The following is an 8116-nucleotide window of genomic DNA, read 5'->3' as shown; positions in this document are numbered from 1 at the left end:
ACTTTGTTGTTTGGCCTTTTTAAAGCTAATGTTCTTACATGATTCTTGCTGTTCTGGGTTTGTGCCCTCATGATTGAATGAACTTATTTGAAGTTCCTTTGTATAAAAGCGTCAGCTAAATGCTATGTAATGTAATTTAATGTAAAAGCCCTGGGAGCCCAGGTGGTTAGTATTTATCTGGTCGTGCATGTTTTTTCCCCCCATTTTTTGTTTAAAACGAAAAACCATTATTTTCTTGTTTCAGTTATAGTTTAAAGGTTCAGTGTGTAGAATTTAGTGACATCTAGTGGTAAAGTTGCATCTTGCAGCTGAATACCACTCACTTTACCCTCCCCTTACAAACATGAAAGAGAACCTGTGGTAGCTTTCAGTTGTCATAAAAACTCAAAAGGTGTTGGTCCAGTTTGGACAACTGTAAAAAACACAACAGCCTCCATAGAGAGAGCCTGCTCCTGATGTCAATATAAAGTATTTAAATATAAAGGGCCCATTCTAGGGTAAAGAAAACAACAGTTCTTACAATTTAGAATAAATACACTAGTGGAAACATCACTAGGATTATTTTATATTCAATTTCTGCCAATAGATCCCTTTCATCAAAATCTTACACACTGGTCCTTTAAGCAAAATTATGGCTTAGGATAAAATAAAATAATCCTTTATCAGTCCCACGATGGGGAAATGTGCAACTTTACAGCAGCAAGGGCAGTACAAAATTGACATCAGTAAAGTGATAATAAGTAACATGCAATACTAATAAAAGTAAGGAAATATTTTTAAAAATATAGAAACATTTAAGTGGAATAAAACACTAATATATACAGTGAACGAATATGTACAGTGAAATGGATTACACATAAACCATTAAATTGCACTCACAGAAAGTGAATATTGCAGAGTTAAGAGAGAGAGTTTTTTAGGATGTCACACCTTGTTAAAGCCCTATGAGACAAATTGTGATTTGTGAATATGGGCTATACAAATACAATTTGATTGATTGATTGATTGAGAGAGGCACGCGCAGCACCTCAGCAGACACAGTGTGAAAACACACACCTACTAACCACAACAACTGAGAGGTGCACAGCTGAGGTAAGAGTCACAAATCTATCATCACCTCAATCAGAACAATACAAATAATCCTAATAATGATACTAATTATCATTATTTTCTTATAAAACGAGCAACTGATTCTGCAGATCTAATCTCCGATAAAATGCAAGAGATATTTTTCAACATTGTTGTGTTGTCTTTCTAGAAAACATTCTGGAAGTGCAGGCTGAGGGACACACTGCAGCTGAGGAGCACCACACAGGCAGGATCTTGGACTACCTGTCCAACCATCCTCAGTATGTGAGGACCCGGGACTGTGTGCAAGACAAGGCTCTCTGCTGCAGGGGGCCCTGCAGCGAACGGCTGTGGCAGACCTCGGTCACAACACACCCTTCTGTCTCTGATGACTGTGCAATCGTCAGCCTCATCATAGATGAGGACGACAGGGAGTACAGAGAGCCTGGACTTTGTGGCCTCCTGCCAGCAGCCTCCAGAGGCTAAGTGGATTAAAACTGCCTGAGTTATCACTGTGACAGACAGATTTCACAACACTGCTCGGCCCAAATCTCAGGCTGGGCCTTTAATCAGGACAAAAGCAATAGGGTTCCAGCAGCTTGTGCAGCGAAGAAACCGGTCCAACCATGAAGAAAAATAATGCTGTGCTGATGGTGTTGAGTAGCCTATTGTTTGGACTGTACACATGTGGCAAAATACAAAATTCCAAACCATTCTAAATTGCCACATAGCTCTAAAATACAACTGACCCAGGGCTATTTAAAAATAAAAATGTATTTTTTTAAATTTCCCTGTTTCTCATCATGTTTCCATGGCTTCTCTCCCCTGGAGTGTGGTCCTTACATCTCTTCTCATTAAAGAAAGGGGATCGGGAATGTGCCCGTGGCTGTAATTCATGTGTATCCATCACTGGTCTCTAGTGGGGGACTGCTGCCCTCTTGTGGCCTTTAGGGGTCATGACCGTTTGTTTAGCTTTACGTTGACCTGCATATCTAAGCAGTCGACGGGAAGCACCGTGCTCCACTCGTGTTGCTTCGGGACAGAGAACTAATGATGCACATGGATGTTGATGCTCTGCAAAACGTTTATAAACCATCCACATCAAGGTCTTCATACCCATTGTTAAAACTGACAGAAATCTGGTTACTAGGCACCGGGCTGCGATGGCCGAGTGGTTAAGGCGTTGGACTTGAAATCCAATGGGATCTTCCCGCGCAGGTTCGAACCCTGCTCGCAGCGTTTTTGTTTTTTTTCTCCAAATATGATCTGGACGTATTTATGTACTGATGATGTAACAGAGTTACTCCTTTAAATCAAAGCAGTAAGACTGGTATATTAATGAGGAAGTTACAAATGGCGATCGATGTCACATTTTTGCTTTGTACGTGTCAATAACGGTGGTTGCCGAGAGAAGAAGAAAAGAAGAAGAAGAAAATGGAGGATGGAACATGACTTAAGTATAAATACATAAATAAATGTATAAATAAATACAGAAATAAATAAATAAGGAAATAAATTAAACAAATACAGAAATAAATACAGAAATACAGAAATAAATACAGAAATACAGAAATAAATGTCTTAAATTTATTTCCACATTTATTTATTACCACATTTATTTATTTATGTGTTTCTGTGTCCGTATGCTAATGAGAAAGGCGGTCCTAACCTCATGCAGTATTGGTCGCAGGAGTGTGTTGATCCAGTTCTACTACTTCTGCCTTTCAATGCTGTCTGCTGTCCAGTGGCTGTTGAGCCAGTTCACACTTAAAAAGAACTAGTTCAACGTTCAGTTCATGCAGATGAAAATTAACTAGTTCACGTCCAGAATTCATTTTTTATTGGGATGATTTAGGTCAGTGGTTCTCAACTGGTCTGGCTTCTGGACCCACCATCACCCCTCAATGACAAGCCGCGACCCAAATCGAGGAACATTTTCAACTTCTCAAATGTATTTAATGAAAAGATGGTGCAGTTTGAACCTGTGATAGTACAGAATATCACAGAATGCCAACACAATAAAACAAGTTTAATGATAAACCAAAACGACCAGCAGGTGGCGATGCTAGAGAGGGAAATATTTTTAAACTCAATTAGCTGCCTTTTAATTAAAAACCAAAAAGTGCCTCTTAGGGACACAAGGTAATACAACATACATAACAATTCACTAACTTCAGCCTTTTTTAACAGACTCAACGGTGCTTTCATGCACAAACATGAAATAAAAAAAGTCGATACAAACCTACTGCAGCTTCTGCTCTGATCACTGAGCAGCTGTGATCAGAGAGAAACTCTGTGTTTTCCACTGTTCTTCAACAAAGTCACTGACTGCTTCACGTGAACGAGCTCTGATCTCACTGCGTGTGTCTCTGTGAGCGAGTGAGATATACACGCACACACACACACACACACAGGCCCCGGGTGTCTGGGAGCACACGCACAAATTTTGAAGATTCGCTAGGTAAAGATTGCATCTGTCTGGATCGCTCAGTTGACCAATCCTGCTCGAGACTGAGGTTGGGACCTCCTACCTCATTTACATATGGTCACAGAAATACAGAAATAAATACATGTTGAAATCAATAAAGGTGGAAATAAATAAGGAAATAAATAAATAAATGTGGTAATACATTTTAAGACATTGCCGAGCGAAGAAGAAGAAAAGAAGAAGAAGAAGAAGATGTGTCAGTGTAGAAACGTAAAAGCTACATCGTGTGATAAAGTCAGAGAATAGAAGAAGAACTCGCTGACATTACAAAAGGCACCGCTGGGATTTGAACCCAGGATCTCCTGTTTACTAGACAGGCGCTTTAACCAACTAAGCCACGGCACCATGTGGCACATGACAGAAAATTTTGGGATTATATTTATTAGAAGGCAGGCTTCTATAGACTGGTGATCATGATAATAATTGTATTTGTGTACAGGTAGTGAGTTGCCGAGCTCAATCTCGTCAGGCAGGGAGTCCCGGAGCCTTGGGTCCCTGTCCCCGGAACTGTTTCAATGTTACTGAACCGGAAGTACATTGAAGAACATAGAAGTATATTGAAGTATTAAAAGAATGAAACGTTTTTGCTAGCAGGAACAGCCAACAGAAAAAAACGTACGATATGATACAGCCATCTTCAGTGTGGCCAGAGAACGAATTGGCACAGAGGAGAGGAAAGACACCAGTTGGCCATGTGGAAAACAGGAGGGAGAGAGAGAGATCTTTCAGCTGAGAAGGGAAATCAAGACTCTCAAAAAACAGTGATGAGGAAAAGAAAGATCATCAGTGATCTGACCAGTGAACAGGGTCATAGACCCCTTGAACGGTATCGGCCGATACTACTTCAAGCGATCGGCCCCCAAAAATCCTGGGCAGTCGCACACGCAGTCTGCTTGTGTTGGTACCCTCATCGTGTCAGTCTATGAGCCGAGCTATGACACAATCAAGCAACATAACACTCTCTAACTATTGTAAAATATCATAACATTTAATGCAAAGACTCTTGCATCGTAGAGAAATGCTACATACTCTCTGTCTGTGGTTTTTCTCTAAGTGAAACAGCTAAATAAAGCATTATTATATGATGCTTTGAAAACAGTAAAAAAAATTTTATGCGGAATCAACTGCTGTACTTGCAAACTCTGTGTCTCGGTGTGAAATTATTTAAAACCACATTCAAATACACAGTTCAATTCCTGCAGACCTTGAACACATACATTTATGAATTATAGCCGGTTACTCTGCAATAATGTCATGTTTTTTATGTTTCTTGTGATTTATATGCGGAAAGGACATCACTGAAGGACATGTGGGGATTTGCAGAATGCAAAGAGTGAGTCCATCTCTCACATCGAAACCAGTTCAGTCTGTTGATGGGGAGCTAATTTTGTCACACCTGATGCTTTGTGTCACAGAGGTGTGGATATCTGTGTTCAAAGTGTTCGTGGTATTTTAACGCATAGGCCCCATCCTATGAAGAAGACTATAAATACAGTAGGAAGTTTCAGATAGCAGTGCCATTTCATGAAATGTATTATACATAGAGTTGCATAATTGCAACACGCCCATTCCTACACAATCCACACTGATGCCTGCAAGAACAAATCAATATTGTAAGAATTAAATGATTTTATCTGTGCTGTAAAACAAATGCACATCTGCGTCTGAGAGTGGCTGTCTGTCCCTCACACATGCAGACTGAAGGTATTATATTTATGAGGACCTTCAGTGATTACGATAGAAGTTGTCAAAATATAATAATTTTAGAACATGTGTCAAAATAGAACACACACACAAACACACGCGCACACACGCACACACACACACACACACACACACACGCACGCACACACAATGACTTATTCTCTCCAGTGTGTAACTTTCAATCTCCATGAGTTACTTCCTGTTACGAATCATCCTAAACACCAGGCCACAGCTTCCTGCATTCCAACCACATACGGTCTCTATTAATGGAACACTCTCTGTTTGGAATGACCACTACGTTCATTTTCTATTAATAGTCTAGTCTACAGAGTCTACACCGGCATGACACAGAGTCATGACCAGCACCATACATATGTAGCGGAAATATTTTGATCAAGGCTACTGAATTCTGGTCATTCCAAACATAGCGCTGTCATATAAGCATGATTAGACAGAACTGGTCCAAATCCTGTCCACAGCCTCTCACCCAAGCAGATTGACGCCAACACTCCTCTTTACATGTGATGTAAAAAAAAGGACAGCCTTACGTCGAAATAATGTGACTCAGATTCACACGAAGCTATGAATCTGTTAAACATACATTCAAATCGCTTCACTACTCTCAGTCCAGTCTTGTTGTGACTTAATTGTGCAATGTACAGCTACATAACATGTAGTAATACAGAAAGTAAAGGATAAACACAGATATAGAGCACTTTTTTTTTTTTGGGACTTTTTTTTTGTTTAGTTTTCAACAAAACAACATGCATTTTCAGACAGTTACTTTCTTTGTCCATTTTTCAACTGTATATAGTATTGTATACATGATATCCAGGTACAGTGTGCAACGATAGAAAGAACAACAAACATCAGATAGTGCTCACTCCAAGAGAAAGAGGGGGAATAAGAATACGAATAAATGATTGATTACATACATAATTAATTAAATTAAAAGAAGAAAGAAAAAATAAAAAAGAAGTAAAATGAAAAAAAAACAAGGGATGAAGAAATAGTAATTGTCCACTCCTGAATGTAGTATCATAGGTGCTATATATGCTTTTCAGAGAGGATGGTGTATAATGTGTGTGTATAGGGAGAGTTAACAGTTCAACCAGAGGCCCGAGCAACATATATTAGTAACCCTCATTGTATTAATAATGCTGAGACAGGACCCCATCGTTTAGTAAAGATAGACTTTTGGAGCCTTATTGAATATGTGATTCGCTCCATTTGGTAGATGTCCCATACTTTTTGGGTCCATATATTGTATGTGGGGGGGTCTGGTTTTAACCATCTGATGGTTATACACTTCAATGCTGCTGTGAGTAGTATGTTTAGCAGGTATTTTTTGGCCCTCCCGTCCAGGCCTTCAGGCATCGCTCCCAATAGTGCTACTGTGGGGTCTTGTGGGATGTCCTGTTGGAATATCTCCAGGCATTCCACACAATTTTGGAATGCGTCGGGCCCATCTTGGCTAATATTTCTGGTGTTCCGAAGAATCTGGTAATTATTTTCCATGTAAATTCCCTCCAGGTGTTTGAATTTGTAACTAGGTGTGCCTCTGTGCACATCCCCTCCCAGGTATTCTGTGGTATGACCGTGTTCATTTCTGCCTCCCATCTCTGCTTTATCTGTAGGGAATTATGTAGATTCATAGATAGAAATATGTTATATAGTTTACTTATTGTTTTCTTATCTTCGTTCCCCATCTGTATTTCTATTAAGAACCCCTCTAAAGGGGTACGTTTTAAAAGCTTTCCCCACTCTTTGTGTGTTGTTAGAAAGGTTCTCAATTGCAGATATCTGAAGAAATCTGTTTTGGGGAGATCAAAATCCCTTTTCAGCTGCTCGAATGTCTTGAGGTTGTCCTCATTAAATAGATGGTGCAGGTAAACCAATCCCATATCTGACCACTTTCTAAAGCCTGTGTCTTTCTAAAGCCTGTATCCGGTGCGTGGATATGTCTTTAAGACACTCCAGCTTGCCAGGCCATGCCCTACGGTTTATCTATTAAACACCTTTGTTGGAGTGGAATCAGTTGATAGTTTGATCAACACCAGTCCAAGTAGCCCAAGAGTTTGAGAGTCTCTTCACTCAGAGAATCAAGGTTACAATATTCTCTAGCATTCTCCATCTTAGCAAGACTATCTCTCTCCTCCGTTACATATTGCATATGTACGAGGTAATTCTTTAAGACACCCCGCAAGGACACGGTGCATCCCACAAGTCGAAATGTGACAAATACCCACTTTACAAATGTACATTATTTACATACCAGCCATGTCGAAGCCCCACGACACACAAAGGCCAAACCGGGAAGGTAGAAGGGCTGCATAGGTTAGTCCGCAAGATGCCAGACTGACCCAAGGAAACAGAACACAGAGGCCAAGCCTATGAACAGGACGTTTTCTCTGGGCCACTTGAGAGCAACTAAGCTGACCAAGGGAGATTACACAAACCATGAAAAATATGCATGGCCCGGCCTTCAAATCAAAAACCCCAGATGGGTCAGGCACATCTGAGAACACATGTACTTTCAGTTAATTGTGTCCAAAACCCAGATAGAAAGTCTAGGCTACCATAGGGACCTATCCAGTTTACTGCCATTACTGTGCTGTGTGGACAGAACGTCAGCTAGTCCACTGTTAGCAGCATGTGTCTGTGCTCTGCATGTGTTTTCACCAAGCAATATAGTGGTATGGGAATCACAACTGCTGTTTGGAGAGAAAAGGCTGGAGAGGTATTCTCCATATCGCAGAACAGTTCCCACTGAGCACATTAGCTCACAAAATACAACAGTATAAGGGCATACTAGTGAATCAGCATAGAGGTGGATAAAATTTGTATATACTGTTT

General features: G+C 40.2%; 2 non-coding genes across 2 annotated transcripts; one reads left to right on the top strand and one right to left on the bottom strand.

The window, feature by feature from the left end:
• Nucleotides 1-2225: 2225 nt before the first annotated feature.
• On the top strand, nt 2226-2307 carry trnas-uga. The gene has a single exon. It is a non-coding gene; the product is annotated as a tRNA-Ser (tRNA).
• A 1520-nt stretch (nt 2308-3827) lies between these two features.
• On the bottom strand, nt 3828-3901 carry trnat-agu. The gene has a single exon. It is a non-coding gene; the product is annotated as a tRNA-Thr (tRNA).
• Between the last annotated feature and the right edge of the window lie 4215 nt (nt 3902-8116).

Source organism: Hippoglossus stenolepis, chromosome 23, assembly GCF_022539355.2.
Source record: "Hippoglossus stenolepis isolate QCI-W04-F060 chromosome 23, HSTE1.2, whole genome shotgun sequence".
NCBI classification, from domain to species: domain Eukaryota; kingdom Metazoa; phylum Chordata; class Actinopteri; order Pleuronectiformes; family Pleuronectidae; genus Hippoglossus; species Hippoglossus stenolepis.
The sequence above is the reverse complement of the archived record's forward strand: the minus strand, read 5'-3'. Positions and strand labels throughout refer to the sequence as shown.